The following is a 12,577-nucleotide window of genomic DNA, read 5'->3' as shown; positions in this document are numbered from 1 at the left end:
GGGATTTTAGTAGGGTACTGATTTTGAATAAGTTGAACATCTTTAATCTTTGTTCCAAAATCTAGTGCTGCTTAAAGCACTTCTCTGAAGGTGGGGTGCTGGAGGCTTGGACAGGAAGTGGGTGAAGATGCCCTAAGAGGCTGGTGGTGATCCCAACTCCCTAAACTATTCAATTTGCAGAAAAGAATCTTTTTGACTTTTAATAATTTGTACAAAAATGAAGTTTGAGGTCTCTCATGAAAAGTAACCATTTAGTCTCTCTCATACTGATAACTAATGAGAGATTTATTTACCTTTTTACTCTTAAAATTAAATATTGAATATATTCGGTGAAGAATAAAATTTCTTTATGAATATCCATTTGTTAATTTTACAAATAAGTGATAGTTGTATATACAAAGTCTAATGAGAAATTTTTCCTTCCTCCAAAGAGTGTGTGGTTTATTGTGAGAGACTAATAAGTCAACAACTATAACAAAAATCTTAATGTGGATGATCAATGCTAGATAGGTAAGACAGGTGCTGAGAGATTAGAAGGGAGGGTTACTTAACCTAGAAAAGTCAAATCAGAGAAGGCTTTCTCAGGGGAGATTGTCAGGAGAATGAGCTAACCAGACAACGAAGCTGGGAGAGCTTTCCTTGGCTGGAGGAATGATGCATGGACATGTGCTTCTGCATGGCTGATGTTTCAGGGGAGGTAGATGATGATAAGACATGAGATTGGTCAGTTTTTCAAGAAATAAATTATGAAATTAAAAGACTTTAGGTATTTCTGAGGAATTTTAAACAGAAAAATGAACTTGTAAGATTTTTCTTTTAGATCATTTTGACAGCAGCTTGGAGAGCTAGTTAGAAGCACATGTGGTAATTGGTGGCAGAGAACAGTATTCATGGTATATTGTGGTAATCTGGGAAAAGAATGATGGAGTCCTGAATTAGCAGCAAAGGATGGTATAGAGAGATGGGCAAATCCCAGAGAGATTTGGGATTTAGAAGCAATCAGGCCTGGCACCTGATTGGGTATGAGGAGTAAAGGGGGAGGAAGATAAAGGATGCCTTCCAGTTTTCTGGATTGAGTAATCAGGTGGTGGTTGGTAGTGTTTGCCCAGGTAGTAAATGTACGAATTGGTATTAGATCTGGGATGTGTTGAGTTTAAGGTGCCTGAGGGACACCCAAGTGGGGAAGTCCTGCATAGACAGGTACATGTGTAGACTGGAGCCCCTGAGGGATACTGGCATTGGAGATTTGAAGGGCCTTGGCCCAGGACTGGAAATTGAAGGAAACTTACATTTGAAGGTATTAATAGATGGGGTCAAGAAAGGATATGTAGTAGAGGGAGAAGTGAAGAGGGCCAAAGATGGAACTCTGGGGTCACTGAGTAATAGGGATGATTGAAGGATATGAATCATTGAAGGAGACTGAGTAGGAGTGTTCAGAGAGGTGGGAAGAAGGCCAGAAGAGAGGCCATAGAAACTGAGGGAAAGCACAGTTTTGAAGACAGTGCAACCAATTGTGTCAATGGGTGCAGAGAGTCCAAGTCAGAAAAGCACTGAAAAGTGGCTATTGGATTGAGTGACTAGGAGGCCATTGGTGACACTGTTGGAAATAGCTCCAGTAGAGTGGTGGAACATACCTGGAGTTGACTGGGTTGAGCAGTGAATGGATGAGAAACTGAAAACAAGAAGTGTTCAGTGTTTATGTCTCAATGCCTTCTTGGGAAAGAAAGAGGTAAGGCCATGAAAGAGGGGCCATAGCTATAAAGAGAGGGTTGTCCAGAGAGGGGGTGCTTTTTCTTTAGTAGGAGAAATTTGAGCATGTTTAAGTGCTAAAGTGAATGAGTCATGAGGCATTGGCCTAGGCAAGAAGAAAACTTCCACTTGCATTGACACAGGATGCAAGAAAGAAAGAAGGGTGCCATGCAGTTAAGGGTGCATGTGTGCTAGGAGGAGAGGAGGCGGGGATTACAAAGATTATTACTCAGTCATTCTGTATACCTGTATTAAAAAAAAGATAAGTTATTTAAAACCAAGACTGGGCCATGTGATTTTTGTGGTGTAGAGACTAGATTTACTACATAGAAACTTGGATAATTTATAAGTCCTTAAACCCCAATGGAAGAAAAGTTATTATTTAATAATATCATATTCATTTTTATTTAAAGAATCATGGTAGAAGATGAATTAGAAACTCCATGTACCAGGGTCTTTTTTTTTTTTTTTTCCATCTGTCAGAGGGTTTGCTCAAATTATATTCCTGTCATTGGCATTTTGGAGTTGAGGCAACAGAACTGTTACAACATGAATTTTTAGAGCCAATTTTGACCACAGTAAAGTTGCTATGAAGGCTGAGGGTCAAGAGCATGATTGATTGGGTGATTAGAATTCCTTTTAAAACAAATTAGAGGTGTCAGGTTTGCCACAGGTGAGAAGTACTGCAAGGAAATGAATCTCATTAGCATATAAAACTTCTTAGATCATCAAAAAAGAAGTTTAATGTTTAAAATATAAACACACACACATACACACACACATACACATACACATACACACACACACACACCCCCACACAGAGGAATGACCTGCATAGGAATTCCTGCTTGTGATTATTATACAACCTAATGTCTGGCCTGATTTTTCTGTATAGTTATAAATAATACAGAGATATATTTTATTATTAATTAAGGAACTGGTCTAGAGATATGTTTTATTATTAATTCAGGAACTGGTACCCTAAATGATAAGTGCATTTATCAGTTCCATTAGCCACTTATTATATTTGCCTTTGTATTTGGGTTCTTCTAAATGATTGGATTTATGATTAGGCAGGCATCTTAGTTTGGGATCCCTGGCTTAGAAGGAGGCAGAGGGGGCAGGAAGGAACCAGGATCTGTGTTTAGGAAGGGAAAACAGGTGCAAGGGACAAAGAACGGAGAAGGATGTATGCGGTGGTGTGTGTCTGTCAGTTTTGGAGAGCAGAGCAAGGCAGCGGTTTTTAGAGAACTAATATTTCTCAGGAACATAATATATGCCAGACGGCAAGCTATGCCCTTTCACATATATTTCATCCTCACAATAATCTTGGCAAGGTAGATATTGATATTATATGTAGTTTCAAAGAAAGAAATGAAGGGAGATGAGAAGATACCAAAAAAGAACTTTTAAAAGTAAAGAAAAATAGTGATGATGACTGTTGTTACTAAATTGAAATGAAAATTGCTTCAATGTAACTGCTGTGGTATTCTAATTTTTATTTTTGGGGGGGATTCAGTCTTAAGTGTTTGAGTCAAAAGGGTTAAAATTGGTTGTGAAGCTGGTTACATGGGGGCTAGCCGAACTCTTATTTTTGTGCATCCTTGGAAATTTAATAAAACATTTTTAAAAGGATCAGACAAACAAGTAAAATGTCTTGGTTATGATGAAAAGTGAAGGATTATTTATGAATAGCAGTGGGACTTTTTCTCTTCTTCCACTATCATGTCTTTATGATAGCCTTAGCATCAGAACCTATTTTTGAGTCAAAATTATTAACCTACCGTTTAGGAAATAAAGACAATAAAATAAATTGTTTTCTATGTGGTAATTTCAGCTTCACATAATGTGTGAAGACTCAGTTCAGAAATTTGGTGGCTTTTTCATCTTCACTGGATTGCAGTGGGAGTTTTGTCAAAGTGAAGGAGCGTTTATGCTGGAAAGAAGCCCGGGGCTGGGAATGTTTCTTTGCAGAAAGTATATAGCTCCAAGGGGGCAGATCAGAGTCTAGTCAGGGAGCATCTTTGCATGTAAAACACTGTGATGGGGACTGTAAGGAGGATAGGAAATAAGATAGTGGCAATACCTATGGAGAGCTTACTCTGTGCCAGAATGCTCTAAACATACTTCACGTATGTTTAATCTTTGCTGCAACTCTAGGAGGTAGGTACTATTCTTTCTTATTTTTTTAATTGTATACTTTGTTTTAATTTTTTGTTACATAATATCTGTACATATTTATGGGGTACATGGGATATTTTGTTACATGCACAGAATGTATAATGATTAAGTCAGGGTATTTAGGATATCCATCACCTCTAGTATTTATCATTTCTATGTGTTGAGGACATTTCAAGTCCTCTCTGCTAGCTATTTTGAAGTATACAAAGGGTGACCACAGTTGTTAACTGTGGTCACCCTACTCCACTATCAAACATTAGAACTTATTCCTTCTATCTGTCTGCATGTTTGCACCCATTAACCAACCTCTCTTCATCCCCCATTTCCCCTAGTCATCTGGTATTTATCATTCTGCTTCCTACCTTCATGAGGTCAACTTTTTAAGCTCCTGCGTATGATTGAGAACATGCAATATTTGTCTTTCTGTGCCTGGCTTATTTCACTTAACATAATAAACTCTAGTCCATCTACATTGCTGCAAATGGCAAGATTTCATTTTTAATAGCTGCATAGTATTCCATTGTATATATACCACATTTTCTTTATCCATTCATCTGTTGATGTACACTTGAATTGATTCCATATCTTGGCTATTGTGAATAGTGCTGCAATAAACATGATGATTAATGCTGTTCAGCATTTTTTCATATAACTGTTGGCCATTGGTGTATTTGCTTTTGAGAAATATCTATTCATGTCCTTTGCCCATGCTGTAATGAGATTGCTTTCTTACTGTTGAGTTGTTTGAGTTCCTTGTATATTCTGGGTATTAGTCACTTGTTGGATGAGTAGTTTGCAAATATGTTCTTCCATTCAGAAAGTTGTCTATTTACTCTGTTGATTGTTTTCCTTGCTGAACAGAAGCTTTTTAGTTTAATACAGTCCCATTTGTTTATTTTTGTTTTTGTTGCCTTTATTTTTGAGGTCTTAGCCATAAAATCTTTGCCTAGACCAATATCCTGAAGTATTTCCTTATGTTTTCTTCTGGTAGTTTTACAGTTTTGGGTCTTACATTTAAGTCTTTAATCTATCTTGAGATAATTTTTTGTATATGGTGAGAGATAGGGGTCCAATTTCATTTTTCTGCATATGAATATCCAGTTTTCCTAGCACCATTATTGAAGAGGATGTACTTTCTCTAATATACGCTCTTAGCACTTTTGTTGAAAAGCAGTTGGCTATAAATCTTTGGCTTTATTTCTGGCTTCTCTATTTTGTTCCATTGGTTTATATGTCTATTTTTATATCAATGCCATGCTGTTTTGCTTACTATAGCCTTATAACATATTTTGAAGTCAGGTAGTGTGATGTCACCAGCTTTGTTCTTTTGCCTAGGGTTGGTTTGGCTATTTGGGCTCTTTTTTGGGTTCCATACAAATTTTTAGGTTTTTTTTTTTTTACCTATTTCTGTGAAAATGACATTGGTATTGTGATAGCATTGCATTGAATTTGTAGATTGCTTTGGGTAGTGGGGTCATTTTAACAATATTATTTTTTCTGATGCAAGAGCATGGGATATCTTTCCATTTGTTTGTGTCTACTTCAATTTCTTGAGAGCTTGTTTGGAGGTTCTAACAGGGGAGCACAGCTAATTGTATACCCTTGACCAAAGAATGGTCCTCTATTGGGGAAGGTTGTCTTCTTCAACTGAGCGTGCAGCTTCGAGAAGGATGTACATGGAGCCATGAGGGAGGAAGGGGACACCTGTCGAGCCAGATGGATCAGCCGAATCAACCTTGGTGATCAGTGGGGTGACAGATGTCACAGTGAGATTGCCCTCATTTCTGCACTTCGATTTCTTTCATCAGTGTTCTGTAGTTTTCCTTGTAGAGGTTTTTTATCTCCTTGGTTAAATTTATTGTTTGGAAGTGTAGCATGTGAATATTTTTTCCCATTCTGTAGGTTGTCTGTTTGCTTTAGTGGTAGTTTCCTTGGCTGTGCAGAAGCTTTTTAATTTGATCAGGTCCCATTTATTTATTTTTGTTGTTGCTGTGATTGCCTTTGGGATCTTCTTCATAATTTTTTTTTGCGTAGGCCAATGTGTATAAGAGTTTTTCCAACATTTTCCTCTAGAATTCTTATAGTGTCACACCTTAGGTTTAAGTCTGTTATCCATCGTGAGTTGATTTTTGTGAGAGGTGAGAGGTGCGGATCCTGATTCAGTCTTCTGCACGTGGCTATCCAATTTTCCCAGAGCCATTTATTGAATAAAGATTCTTTTCCCCAGTATATGTTTTTGTCTGCTTTGTCAAAGATTAGATGGCTGTATGCAGATGGTTTTATATCTGGGTTCTCTGTTGTGTTCCATTGGTCAAAGTCTCTGTTCTTGTGCCAATACCATGCTGTTTTAGTTTGAAGTCTGGTAAATTGATGCCTCCCAATTTGTTCTTTTTGCTTAAGATTGCTTTTGCTATATGGGGTCTTCTCTGGTTCCATACAAAGCATAGAATTATTTTTTCTAGATCTGTGAAAAATGATGTGGTATTTTAATGGGGATTGCTTTGAATCTGTGGATTGCTTTGGGTAGTATATTTCCTTTAAGATCATGTCATCTGCAAAGAGGAATATTTTGACTTCCTCTTTTATAATTTAGATGACTTTTATTGATTTCTCTTGCCTGATTGCCCTGGCTAGGATGTTCATTTCTATGTTGAATATGAGAGGTGAAAGTGGGCATTTTTGTCTTTATCTAGTTCTTAGAGGGAAAGCTTTTAGCTTTTCCCTATTCAGTATGATGTTAGCTGTGGGTTTGTCACAAAATGCCTTTATTATATTGAGGTATATTCTGTTCTTTCTGTGTCTAGCTTGCTGAAAGTTTTTATCATGAAGGGATGTTGAATTTTATCAAATGCCTTTTCTGTCCCTATTCAGATGATCATATGGTTTTTGGCTTGTAGTTTTCTTTTTTTGTTGCATCTTTTTCTGGTTTTGGTATCAGGGTAATGTTGGCATCTTAGATAGATTTAGGGAGACTTCCCTCATCTTTGATTCTGAAATAGTTTGAAGAGACTTGGTGTTAGTTCTTCTTTGTAAATTTGATAGAATTCAGCAGTGAAGCCATCCAATCCTGGGTTTTGCTTTGGTGGAAGACTTTTTATTACTGATTCATTCTTGGTGTCCTTGATGGGCAGTTTTCTTTCTTTCAGCACTTTGAATATATCATTCCATTCTTTCCTGGCCTGTAAGGGTTCTGATGAGAAATCCATTGTTACTCTGATGGGGGTTCTCATATAAGTGACTAGATGCTTTTCTCTTGCTGATGTTAGAATTCTTTCTTTGTGTTTGAATTTTGACAGTTTGACTACAATGTGCTGTGTTGAAGAACTTTTTGGCTTATATCTATTTGGAGATTTATAGGCTTCCTATATCTGGATGTCTAAATTTCTTACTATATTTTTGAATTTTTCAGCTATTATTTTGTTAAACAGGTCTTCTGTTCCTTTGGTTTTCTCTTTACCTTGTGGAACACTGAAAATTCAAGTATTTGGTTGCTTTATGATAACCCATATCTCATATAGGCTTTGTTCATTGTTTTTTATTCTTTTTTCCATATTTTTGTCTATGTGGGTTATTTCAAAAGGCCTGTCTTCAAGTTCTAGAATTCCTTCTTCTGCTTGATCTTATCTGTTGTTGAAGCTCTCATATGTATTTTTTATTTCATTTAATGAATTCTTCCTTTCCAGGGTTTCTGTTTGGTTCTTTTTTGTGATATCTATCTGTTTGGTAAATTTCTCCTTCATATCCTGATTGTTTTTCTGATATCTGATATCTTTGTATTATTTATCTGCGTCCTTGTGTATCTCGCTGAGCTTATTTAATATCATTATTTTGAATTTTTTTTTTTGGTATTTCTTTGAAATTTCTTTTCCATTGGCATCTGTTGCTGGAAAATTACTGTGTTCCTTTGGCAGTATCATATTTCCTTGCTTTTCCATGTTTCTTGTGTTCTTACATCTATATCTGTGCATCTGGTGGAAGAATCTCTTATTCCAATTTTTTAGATTTTCTTTCATAGGGGAGGACTTTTTCCCGAACATGTATGTGTGGTGCTGGTGTGGTAGGCACTTTGGCTTGATTCTGGATGTGTGCAGTAGTATAGTCTTTGTATATTTTCTTTGGGTATAAACAGTGTCAGTGGTGTCTGTGATTTCCTCTTGGCTTTGGACGAAATCGTTAGTGTGGTAAAGTTGTGCTGGGGATCAGGACACCAAGGTCAGCCAGTCCTCAGACACCGGTGGTGGCAGCTGTGGGCCAAGCGTGCCTTTCCTTGGTTCCCAGGGCAGTGTATGCTGGCACTGGTGTTAGTGGGTCCAAGCAGGCTGATTCTCAGGGCCTCTAGATGGCTTGCCTGGGTGCCAGCAGGGGCAATGGTGGGCTGTGTGGGTAAGCGGGTCCTTGGGCCTCTGTGCAGTAGGTGTGGTATGGGCAATGATAGTAGCAGTGGTGGGACAACCCTCTGGCTCCCAAGTGATCTGTGCTGGTGTTAGCAGTGGCTATGAAGGGTTGGGCAGTCCAGTCCCCAGACCTGGAGGTGATACATGTGGGTGAGTGTCAGCTGTGGTTGTAGCAGCAGGCTGAATGGGCTCCCTTTCAGGGCCCTGGGAGGTTTGTGCCAGTGCCAGTGGTGTTGGATGGGGTAAGGTGATCCTCAGGCCCCCAGTTGGCATGTTTGGGTGCTGGAGCATGGAGTCTTGTCCTCATGTTCCCTGATGGTGTGCACGGGCAGTGGCTGTGGTCACTATGGGCAAGGTGATCCCCAGGCCCCAGCAGAGGTTTTGTGTGGAGGGAGCCTGCTCTCAAGGCATGTGCAAGTGTGCTGGGGTCCTGCTGCTGGGGAGGATGGTATTGCTGTCTAGCAGTAGCTGTAGGCAGGTGGCTGGGGAGTATGTGCTTCAGCCCCAGACAGCAGCCAGCAACAATAGATGCTGGGGTAGCCTGTCCTCAAGGTGTATGCAAATACTAGATGGTTCTGCTGTTGAAGGAGGCAGGTCACTGTCAGTGGCTTGTGCTTCAGCTCTGGTGCCAGCAGGCAGTAGCAGCAACAGCTCTGGGCAGGGAAGCCTGACCTCAGGGTGTATGCAAATGTGTGGTGGCACTGCTGCTGGGGGTGGTCAGGTCCCTGCCAGTGGCTCATGCTTTGGCTCTGGCAGCAGCTGCCAGCAGTGGTAGTGGCCATGGGGGATGTCATTGGGTTGCCAGGGCTGTGGAGATGCAGGGGCTATTGAGCCCAGGGTGGGATGCAATCTGATGGGCGTGGGCTTTCAAAATGATATTGTACTGTAGCTGTCAGGTCTGGGGTGGGGTGTAGGGCCCAGTGTGAGCTCCCTCTCTGGAGCATGCCTTCTCCTGGTTTCCAGGCAGCTCTGTATGTTGGTCTCAGCCCCCAGGGGGCCCACAAGGGTCAAGGGTCTCTCTTACGGCTAGGATTACAGAAGACTGTGGTGGGGACGTGGACCACTGGGGATCTCTTACTTAACCTTTCCCTGCACTGGGGAGCCTCTCCACCCAGCAGGCTCCCTGTCCTTCCTTGCCCTGGGTGTTTCCTGTCACTTCTCTGTTGAATTCCAGTGTTGTCTTAGATGATCTGTTGCTAGTGTGATTATCTACCTGCTATTTTGGTTCTTCTTTGTGGAGAGGCCAGTACCAGGTGTATCTAGTCAGCCATCCCGAAGCCCTTCCTAATTGTACATTTTTCTTTTCTTTTTAAAATTTTTTGTGGTAAAATGTAGAAATATAATAACTGTCATTTGGATCACTTTTTAGTGTACAGTTCACTGGTGTTGAGTACATTCATACTGCAACTACCATCCTTGTCTAGAACTTTCTTATCTTCCCAGATTGAAACTCTGTACCTATAAAACAATACCTTTCCATTCCTCCTTCCCCCAACCCTGCAACCACCGTTCCATTTTTTGTCTCTATGAATTTAACTACTCTGAGTACCTCATATGAGTGGAACCGTACCGTATTTGTCCTTTTTGTCTGGCTTATTTCACTGAGCACGGTGTTTTCAGTGCCTGTGTCAGAATGTCCTTCCTTTTTAAGACTGAATAATATTGCATTGTGTGTATCACCACGTTTTATTTATACATTCATCCATTGATGGACGCTTGGGCTGCTTTTCCCTATTGGTTATTTTGAATAATACTGCTACGAACATGGGTGTACAAATATCTCTTCATCGTGCTTTCCTTTCTTTTGGGTATATTTACAGAAGTGAAATCCTGGATCATGTGTTAATTCTATGTTTAATTTTTTAGGAACCTCCATACTATTTACCACAGTGGCTGTACCATTTTACATTCCCACCGGTAGTGCACAAGCGTTCCAGTTTCTCCACGTAGGAGGTAGGTCCTATTTGTTGTTCAGTGTTACAGTGGAGGGAGGGAGACACAGAGAGGTTAAGTGAGCTCACACAGCTAATGTGCAGATCTCAATTTTAATATGCCAGCCCGACTTCAGAACCTTAACTCCTGTGACATACAGGTAAGGTGAGGCACAGAGAGTTTATGGGGCCTGATTAAAGGTCCCTGCCTAATAATGTCAGAGCTGAGATGCAAAGCCTGCCTTCAGAGTTTATGTTGTGAAGGACTTTTAGAGTCAGCCTTTTTTTTTTTTTTTTAAATAAAAGTGCTCTTTAAAAAAATATTAATCTTTGAACATTTTCCTATGGCTTTTGCCTGCCTTTTAAAATTTATGCTTTAAAACATTCCTATTATTTAAAACATTATCTTTAAAAATGTCTGCAATACATTTGATTTTCTTTTTAAGTTTCTTGGGTAAAATTTTTCCTTTAAATTTTTTGAGTAAATATGCATTGATTCCAGTGGAGTATTGTAAAACATCTCCACGGTACCATTCCCATCAGAAGTTTGCTTTCAAATACAACCAAGCAACAGTATCTTAAGCTGGTTTTAAATTGGGGGAAGTCTGGAGGGTATCTGGAAAACAGTGAGGACTTTTTGTATTTAGATAAAATGAATTTTCCAGCTTTATCACAGAGGAGCAACCACTCAGAAACTTATCCATTTCCCTGTATATATTTTGTTAAGAGTGTGTGTGTTTTCCCTCATAGATTCACAATAGGGCTGCACAGTGCTCTGAAAATAGTACCATCCCTAGGTGACACTGGCTCAGCTGGGCCATGTCATACCTGTTTCCAACACCTCTCACATTGCCAGGGAGCTGCCCCCTGAAAATACAGACTTAGGGGCCCCCTGGGCCGTGCCTCATCAGAGTTGCTTATTAATGGGGAAGGGAAGTCTGGGTGTGCATGGTCCTCAGCCCCTCTTCCAGGGTTGGGGGTAGGTGGCTTATACAGTCCACCCTCATAGCTGGGTGTTAGTTTTAGACAAACACTTTTTGTCCCAGAATATCAAGGGCCCACAATCATGCTTAGATGAACTCTCTGCTCTGGAAGATATCTTTGAATAATCTAATTCAGTGGTTCTCAGCCCTGGGCGTACACTGCAGCTCTACCTGGAAGCTTTAAAAAATAATGATGCCACAGTTCCATCTCCAGAGATTCTGATGTGGCTGATCTGATGTGCGCCTAGACCATTGGGATTTTTAAAGAGCTTCCAAGATGATTCTAATGTGTGGTCAAGGTGTAGAACCACTGTTCTAATTTCTTCTTAATACCTTGTTCTTTGGGCCCTAAGTAAGATTTTTACCATCACAAAAGATGCAAAAATGTTTTTTGCTCAGAGTGTCCTTTTTTTTTTTTTCTTTTTTTTTTCAATTTAATTTTACAGAATCAAAGAGTCTAACAGTATATCTTGTTAGATACAGTATGTCCTCATAATGTATACACTATTTCTTGTACAATGATATGAAATAATATGGGAAATATTCATGATAAATTATTAAGTGAACAGTGCAAGTTAAAAACAATAGTTTCATATTTTTTCCCCACGCCCCCTTTCCCGAGTCAGCACCTTCAAGTGTTACCACTCCCCAAATGGTGCGCAATGCACTCATTGTGTAGGCATACCCCCATCCCCTCCCCCACCCCCCACCTCAGTCTGATGTCCAATTGGTGTCGTTCCCAGATTTGTATTTAGGTGATGATCAGGGAAACCAATTTTCTGGTGAGTACATGTGATGCTTGTTTTTCCATTCTTGGGATACTTCACTTAATATAATGGGTTCCAACTCTCTCCAGGAGAACCATAGAGATGTCGTATCTTCATCATTCCTTATAGCTGAGTAATATTCCATGGTATTCAGAGTGTCCTTATTACCTGAGATTACTGGAAGTATTTCTCACATATTAAGGGAACCTCTATTATTTTGTTTATTTGTGGTGGAAAATTATTTTCATGTCTTTATGAAGTATGTCTTTATATTAATAAGATTTAGTGCTGGTTGCTATAGATAGATAGATTTAGTTGACTCTACAGAACCTTGCATTTAGGAAAACAGAGGGTTGGCTGTTTGCCTGCCTAGATTTCAGTGCAAGCTCCAGCTCACTTTCTGGGTTTTGGTGGTACTTTCATTTTGTAAACTGAAGCCTATGATGGATGACATTTGTGCTGATATTTCTTATAGTTCCTAAAGGCTTCTCATTTAGACCCTCACCTCCTCTGGTGTACATAGTATAGTGCCTTTTACCTCCTTGTTTATTAAAACATTTAGCCCTACCATT

The 12,577-nt window shown here is 39.6% G+C and overlaps 1 protein-coding gene across 8 annotated transcripts in view; it reads left to right on the top strand.

Annotated features, from left to right (window-relative positions):
- FARS2 (phenylalanyl-tRNA synthetase 2, mitochondrial) overlaps window positions 1–12,577 on the top strand; it is a 504,609-nt gene that overhangs the window by 33,466 nt on the left and 458,566 nt on the right. For 3 of the 8 annotated variants that reach the window (XM_069493077.1, XM_069493076.1, XM_069493081.1), the window contains exon 2: window positions 10,191–10,277. The exons of the other annotated variants lie outside the window; for them this stretch is intronic. The gene's annotated coding sequence lies outside the window, so the exon portion shown is untranslated. The remainder of the gene's footprint in view (window positions 1–10,190; window positions 10,278–12,577) is intronic. 8 annotated transcript variants of the gene reach the window in all.

This window comes from Eulemur rufifrons, chromosome 18, assembly GCF_041146395.1.
Source record: "Eulemur rufifrons isolate Redbay chromosome 18, OSU_ERuf_1, whole genome shotgun sequence".
Classification (NCBI taxonomy): Eukaryota; Metazoa; Chordata; class Mammalia; order Primates; family Lemuridae; genus Eulemur; species Eulemur rufifrons.
This window is presented reverse-complemented; position numbering and strand designations above follow the sequence as displayed.